Source organism: Polyodon spathula, unplaced genomic scaffold (genome assembly GCF_017654505.1).
Source record: "Polyodon spathula isolate WHYD16114869_AA unplaced genomic scaffold, ASM1765450v1 scaffolds_3723, whole genome shotgun sequence".
Lineage (NCBI taxonomy): Eukaryota > Metazoa > Chordata > Actinopteri > Acipenseriformes > Polyodontidae > Polyodon > Polyodon spathula.
Genome location: NW_024475182.1, coordinates 1 through 7026, shown reverse-complemented (window position 1 = coordinate 7026; position 7026 = coordinate 1). Strand labels below are relative to the sequence as shown.

General features: G+C 40.2%; 6 non-coding genes across 6 annotated transcripts; all 6 read right to left on the bottom strand.

Annotated features, from left to right (window-relative positions):
- Positions 1-754: 754 nt before the first annotated feature.
- trnar-acg lies at positions 755-827 on the bottom strand. The gene has a single exon. It is a non-coding gene; the product is annotated as a tRNA-Arg (tRNA).
- Positions 828-1974: 1147 nt separating this feature from the next.
- On the bottom strand, positions 1975-2047 carry trnar-acg. Its single transcript has one exon. It is a non-coding gene; the product is annotated as a tRNA-Arg (tRNA).
- A 517-nt stretch (positions 2048-2564) lies between these two features.
- trnar-acg lies at positions 2565-2637 on the bottom strand. Its single transcript has one exon. It is a non-coding gene; the product is annotated as a tRNA-Arg (tRNA).
- A 1889-nt stretch (positions 2638-4526) lies between these two features.
- On the bottom strand, positions 4527-4599 carry trnar-acg. The gene has a single exon. It is a non-coding gene; the product is annotated as a tRNA-Arg (tRNA).
- A 523-nt stretch (positions 4600-5122) lies between these two features.
- On the bottom strand, positions 5123-5195 carry trnar-acg. The gene has a single exon. It is a non-coding gene; the product is annotated as a tRNA-Arg (tRNA).
- A 1301-nt stretch (positions 5196-6496) lies between these two features.
- Positions 6497-6569, bottom strand: trnar-acg. Its single transcript has one exon. It is a non-coding gene; the product is annotated as a tRNA-Arg (tRNA).
- Between the last annotated feature and the right edge of the window lie 457 nt (positions 6570-7026).

Below are 7026 nucleotides of genomic sequence, written 5' to 3'. Positions count from 1 at the left end.
AACTGCACCCATCTTAATTGCAATGCACACATCATGGCATTAGTCAGCAATCTATGGCGTCAGCATTTTCCATGTGTCGAACCACTTTGTGGCTTTGAGTAAATCACGCTTTGGTTTTGTACAAGGAGTGCGTGGGCAAGCCAATAACAAGGAGGGGCTTGATTTTACAGCTAGCTCTGGAGCTACGACAGAAACATTTCGTTAAGACACAAGAAATCAGGCTGGCAAATGCCCCTCAACCTTCAGACAGGTTGTGACCACTGGCACACGGAATAAAAGACAATGCCAAGTTACTAAATGCAATAAAAGCAGGACTTTTGATGTCTGCGCCCATTGCGTAAAGGCAGTCTGTGGCAACTGCACTGGTAAAGTTTTTAAGCGTTTTTTCTGCCTAGATTGTACTTACAAAGGTGTAATAAAACTGAACATACAGGCAGAGCCGTGTCTCTCAAAGCGCTTTCACGTTGCGTAAGTTCGTGATACTTTTATAACTGGTTAGTTATGTTTTATAATTGCATGCATACAGCTTTCCACACCTGCTTACATGGAAGTTTATTGCCTAAAGTTTATTTTATTACAGTTACTCATATTTATGATATGTGCTATTTTTTAAAACAAATAAGAAAAAAACATTCATTTACGAGTAAATACAGTGTTTCTGCTCTGAATATGTTACGTACGACGTTCATGAATACAAATATTAAGTTGTAATTTCATTCAAGTAGTCGAGGGAAAAATGCAGGCAGGAAAACGTCGAGCCAGGTAGGAGTCGAACCTACAATCTTCCGATCCGTAGTCAGACGCGTTATCCATTGCGCCACTGGCCCTTGCGCTTATGAAATAGGGTTAACACTAACGCTGCCATAGCCGCTTTTTGAAGGGCTTTTGCAATTCAAATTTAATTATCTCCGCGGATGTGAATATCTCGTGCATATCCGTTCTTACGTTTTAATTAACATTTTTATTAACTACACACACTGTGTTTCAGCTGCAGAATCGTAAAAATGAATAGGTTATAAGCACATCCTTCTTCACCTGCAGACCCGAGTTTATGTGGCATATTGAAATCAATACAATATAGCCTAGAGTTTAGTCTGGGCTTTGTAATTAAATCAAAGTCATTGTGAAATAATATATTATAATGGTGTTGAGGGCTTGAAACACTGATGAAAGTCATTCTACACAACATGTATTATTATTATGCAAACTACATTTCTCAGGCAGAACGACTGTGCCAGCCTGAGCGTGAAGCTGCAAAAAAAAGTACACACTCTAACCTCTCTGCAAAGATAAGTGTCCAACGGGACATGCTATACGAAAGCCGGAGACTGTTGCGTTTTACAACGCTACGAAGTACTTTGTGGATATACTGGATCAAACGGCACGGCTGTATTCTGTCAAAGGTGGTACTCGCAGGTGGCCTGTGGCTGAATTCTATAATGATTTGGACCTGGCAGCCATGCACGCTTTGATTTTTTTTACAAGGAGTGCACGTTCAACGCAATCACTCGTTGGGACTTTATTTTACAGCTAGCTCTGGAGCTACGACAAAAACATTTTGACAAGAGACACGAAATCAGGCTGGCAAATGTCCCTCAACCTTCAACCAGCACTGCGACCACCTGGCAAATTGCTAGAATAAAAGACAATGCCAAGTTGCTAAATGCAATAAAAACAGAACTTTTGATTACATCGTCCGTGGTGAAAAGACACTCTGTGGCAACTGCACCGGTACAGTTTTAAAGCATGTTTGCTGCATAGATTGTACTTAGAAAACTGCAATAGAACTCTGAACTTTTTCATGTTTATGTATATGCAATCCTTTTTTTTAAAGAAATAAGAAATAGAATATTTGTTTTGAAGTAAATACGGTATTTCTGCTCTGAAAATGTTATGTATGACGTTCATGAATAAAAATATTAAGTTGTAATTTCATTGAAGTAGTTGAGGGAAAAATGCATGCACAGAAAGCTACTAGCCAGGTAGGAGTCGAACCTACAATCTTCTGATCCGTAGTCAGACGCGTTATCCATTGCGCCACTGGCCCCTGCTGTTAACAATCACTGTTAACTCACCTTCAGCAACAACAAGCAACAGTGGTGGCAGCTATTGACCAGCAGTCACCTGAGCTTACCAGCCTTTTGCTGAACTGTGTATTGTATTCAACGACCTACCTGAACAGCCACCCCATTGATAGCTCAATGCTTGTTCAAATGCTTGTTCAATTCTGCCTCGGAGACAATTTCAGTGTTGAATGTTTTGTCTTTCTCCTGCTAATGAGGGAGAAAAATGAATAAAATCTAAAATAGCTGTGTGAAAAATGAAAATAAGAGAAAGTTCTTTGCATGAAGACAACGTGCCTGATCTTGTCCACTGTGGGGAATTAGTGCAAGGGGTTGAGCACGCACTTCACTTGTGAGAGGCAGTGGGATCGATGCCTGCATTCTCCAGTGGTTGCTTTTTATTTAATAAATCGGTTGGGAAATGATCAATCTGGACTGTTATTTTGAGAAGAATAATTTTACTCAATTAGCCGATGGGAAAAACGTATGCAACAAAAGCCACGAGCCAGGTAGGAGTCGAACCTACAATCTTCTGATCCGTAGTCAGACGCGTTATCCATTGCGCCACTGGCCCTTGTAGTTATGAAATAGCGTTAACACTAACGCTGCCATAGCCGCTTTTTGAAGGGCTTTTGCAATTCAAATTTAAGTATCTCCGCGGATGTGAATATCTCGTGCATATCCGTTCTTACGTTTTAATTCATATTTTAATTAACTACACACACTGTGTTTCAGCTGCAGAATCGTAAAAATGAATAAGTTATAAGCACTTGCTTCTTCAACCTGCCAGACCCGAGTTTATGTGGCATATTGAAATCAATACAATAGAGCCTAGAGTTTAGTCTGGGCTTTGTAATAAAATCAAAGTCATTGTGAAATAATATATTATAATCCTGTTGAGTGCTTGAAACACTGATGAAAGTCATTCTACACAACATGTATTATTATTATGCAAACTACATTTCTCAGGCAGAACGACTGTGCCAGCCTGAGCGTGAAGCTGCAAAAAAAAGTACACACTCTAACCTCTCTGCAAAGATAAGTGTCCAACGGGACATGCTATACGAAAGCCGGAGACTGTTGCGTTTTACAACGCTACGAAGTACTTTGTGGATATACTGGATCAAACGGCACGGCTGTATTCTGTCAAAGGTGGTACTCGCAGGTGGCCTGTGGCTGAATTCTATAATGATTTGGACCTGGCAGCCATGCACGCTTTGGTTTTTTTACAAGGAGTGCACGTTCAACGCAATCACTCGTTGGGACTTTATTTTACAGCTAGCTCTGGAGCTACGACAAAAACATTTTGACAAGAGACACGAAATCAGGCTGGCAAATGTCCCTCAACCTTCAGCCAGCGCTGCGACCACCGGCACATAGAATAAAAGACAATACCAAGTTGCTAAATGCAATAAAAACAGAACTTTTGATGTCTGCGCCCAAAGTGAAAAGGCAGTCTGTGGCAACTGCACTGGTACAGTTTTAAAGCATGTTTGCTGCATAGATTGTACTTAGAAAGCTGTAATAGATCTCTGAACATACAGGCAGAGCCGTGTCTCTCAAAGCGCTTTCACGTTGCATAAGTTATGTGATATTTTTATAACTAGTTATTTATGTTTTATAATTTTATATGTGCATACACTTTCTACACTTTTTACACAGAAGTTTATTGCGTAAAGTTTATTTTATTACAGTTTTTCATGTTTATGTGTATGCAATCTTTTTGTTTAAAGAAATAAGAAATAGAATATTTGTTTTGAAGTAAATACGGTATTTCTGCTCTGAAAATGTTATGTATGACGTTCATGAATAAAAATATTAAGTTGTAATTTCATTGAAGTAGTTGAGGGAAAAATGCATGCATAGAAAGCCACGAGCCAGGTAGGAGTCAAACTTACAATCTTTTGATCCGTAGTCAGACGCGTTATCCATTGCGCCACTGGCCCCTGCTGTTAACAATCACTGTTAACTCACCTTCAGCAACAACAAGCAACAGTGGTGGCAGCTATTGACCAGCAGTCACCTGAGCTTGCCAGCCTTTTGCTGAACTGTGTATTGTATTCAACGACCTACCTGAACAGCCACCCCATTGATAGCTCAATGCTTGTTCAAATGCTTGTTCAATTCTGCCTCGGAGACAATTTCAGTGTTGAATGTTTTGTCTTTCTCCTGCTAATGAGGGAGAAAAATGAATAAAATCTAAAATAGCTGTGTGAAAAATGAAAATAAGAGAAAGTTCTTTGCATGAAGACAACGTGCCTGATCGTGTCCACTGTGGGGAATTAGTGCAAGGGGTTGAGCACGCACTTCACTTGTGAGAGGCAGTGGGATCGATGCCTGCATTCTCCAATGGTTGCTTTTTATTTAATAAATCGGTTGGGAAATGATCAATCTGGACTGTTATTTTGAGAAGAATAATTTTACTCAATTAGCCGATGGGAAAAACGTATGCAACAAAAGCCACGAGCCAGGTAGGAGTCGAACCTACAATCTTCTGATCCGTAGTCAGACGCGTTATCCATTGCGCCACTGGCCTGCTTTTAACAAACACTGTTAACTCACCTTCAGCAACAACAAACAACAGTGGTGGCAACTATTGACCAGCAGTCACCTGAGCTTACCAGCCTTTTGCTGAACTGTGTATTGTATTCAACGACCTACCTGAACAGCCACCCCATTGATAGCTCAATGCTTGTTCAAATGCTTGTTCAATTCTGCCTCGGAGACAATTTCAGTGTTGAATGTTTTGTCTTTCTCCTGCTAATGAGGGAGAAAAATGAATAAAATCTAAAATAGCTGTGTGAAAAATAGCTGTGTGAAAATAAGAGAAAGTTCTTTGCATGAAGACAACGTGCCTGATCGTGTCCACTGTGGGGAATTAGTGCAAGGGGTTGAGCACGCACTTCACTTGTGAGAGGCAGTGGGATCGATGCCTGCATTCTCCAATGGTTGCTTTTTATTTAATAAATCGGTTGGGAAATGATCAATCTGGACTGTTATTTTGAGAAGAATAATTTTACTCAATTAGCCGATGGGAAAAACGTATGCAACAAAAGCCACGAGCCAGGTAGGAGTCGAACCTACAATCTTCTGATCCGTAGTCAGACGCGTTATCCATTGCGCCACTGGCCCTTGCGCTTATGAAATAGCGTTAACACTAACGCTGCCATAGCCGCTTTTTGAAGGGCTTTTGCAATTCAAATTTAAGTATCTCCGCGGATGTGAATATCTCGTGCATATCCGTTCTTACGTTTTAATTCATATTTTAATTAACTACACACACTGTGTTTCAGCTGCAGAATCGTAAAAATGAATAAGTTATAAGCACTTGCTTCTTCAACTGCCAGACCCGAGTTTATGTGGCATATTGAAATCAATACAATATAGCCTAGAGTTTAGTCTGGGCTTTGTAATTAAATCAAAGTCATTGTGAAATAATATATTCTAATCGTGTTGAGGGCTTGAAACACTGATGAAAGTCATTCTACACATTGTGTATTATTATTATGCAAACTACATTTCTCAGGCAGAACGACTGTGCCAGCCTGAGCGTGAAGCTGCAAAAAGAAGTACACACTCTAACCTCTCTGCAAAGATAAGTGTCCAACGGGACATGCTATACGAAAGCCGGAGACTGTTGCGTTTTACAACGCTACGAAGTACTTTGTGGATATACTGGATCAAACGGCACGGCTGTATTCTGTCAAAGGTGGTACTCGCAGGTGGCCTGTGGCTGTTTTTTATAATGATTTGGACCTGGCAGCCATGCACGCTTTGGTTTTTTTTACAAGGAGTGCACGTTCAACGCAATCACTCGTTGGGACTTTATTTTACAGCTAGCTCTGGAGCTACGACAAAAACATTTTGACAAGAGACACGAAATCAGGCTGGCAAATGTCCCTCAACCTTCAGCCAGCGCTGCGACCACTGGCACATAGAATAAAAGACAATGCCAAGTTGCTAAATGCAATAAAAACAGAACTTTTGATGTCTGCGTCCGTTGTGAAAAGGCAGTCTGTGGCAACTGCACTGGTACAGTTTTAAAGCATGTTTGCTGCATAGATTGTACTTAGAAAGCTGTAATAGATCTCTGAACATACAGGCAGAGCCGTGTCTCTCAAAGCGCTTTCACGTTGCATAAGTTATGTTATACTTTTATAACTAGTTATTTATGTTTTATAATTGTATATGTGCATACTGCTTTCTACACCTGTTTACACGAAAGTTTATTGCCTAAAGTTTATTTTATTACAGTTTTTCATGTTTATGTGTATGCAATCTTTTTGTTTAAAGAAATAAGAAATAGAATATTTGTTTTGAAGTAAATACGGTATTTCTGCTCTGAAAATGTTATGTATGACGTTGATGAATAAAAATATTAAGTTGTAATTTCATTGAAGTAGTTGGGGGAAAAATGCATGCACAGAAAGCCACGAGCCAGGTAGGAGTCGAACCTACAATCTTCTGATCCGTAGTCAGACGCGTTATCCATTGCGCCACTGGCCCCTGCTTTTAACAAACACTGTTAACTCACCTTCAGCAACAACAAACAACAGTGGTGGCAGCTATTGACCAGCAGTCACCTGAGCTTACCAGCCTTTTGCTGAACTGTGTATTGTATTCAACGACCTACCTGAACAGCCACCCCATTGATAGCTCAATGCTTGTTCAAATGCTTGTTCAATTCTGCCTCGGAGACAATTTCAGTGTTGAATGTTTTGTCTTTCTCCTGCTAATGAGGGAGAAAAATGAATAAAATCTAAAATAGCTGTGTGAAAAATGAAAATAAGAGAAAGTTCTTTGCATGAAGACAACGTGCCTGATCGTGTCCACTGTGGGGAATTAGTGCAAGGGGTTGAGCACGCACTTCACTTGTGAGAGGCAGTGGGATCGATGCCTGCATTCTCCAATGGTTGCTTTTTATTTAATAAATCGGTTGGGAAATGATCAATCTGGACTGTTA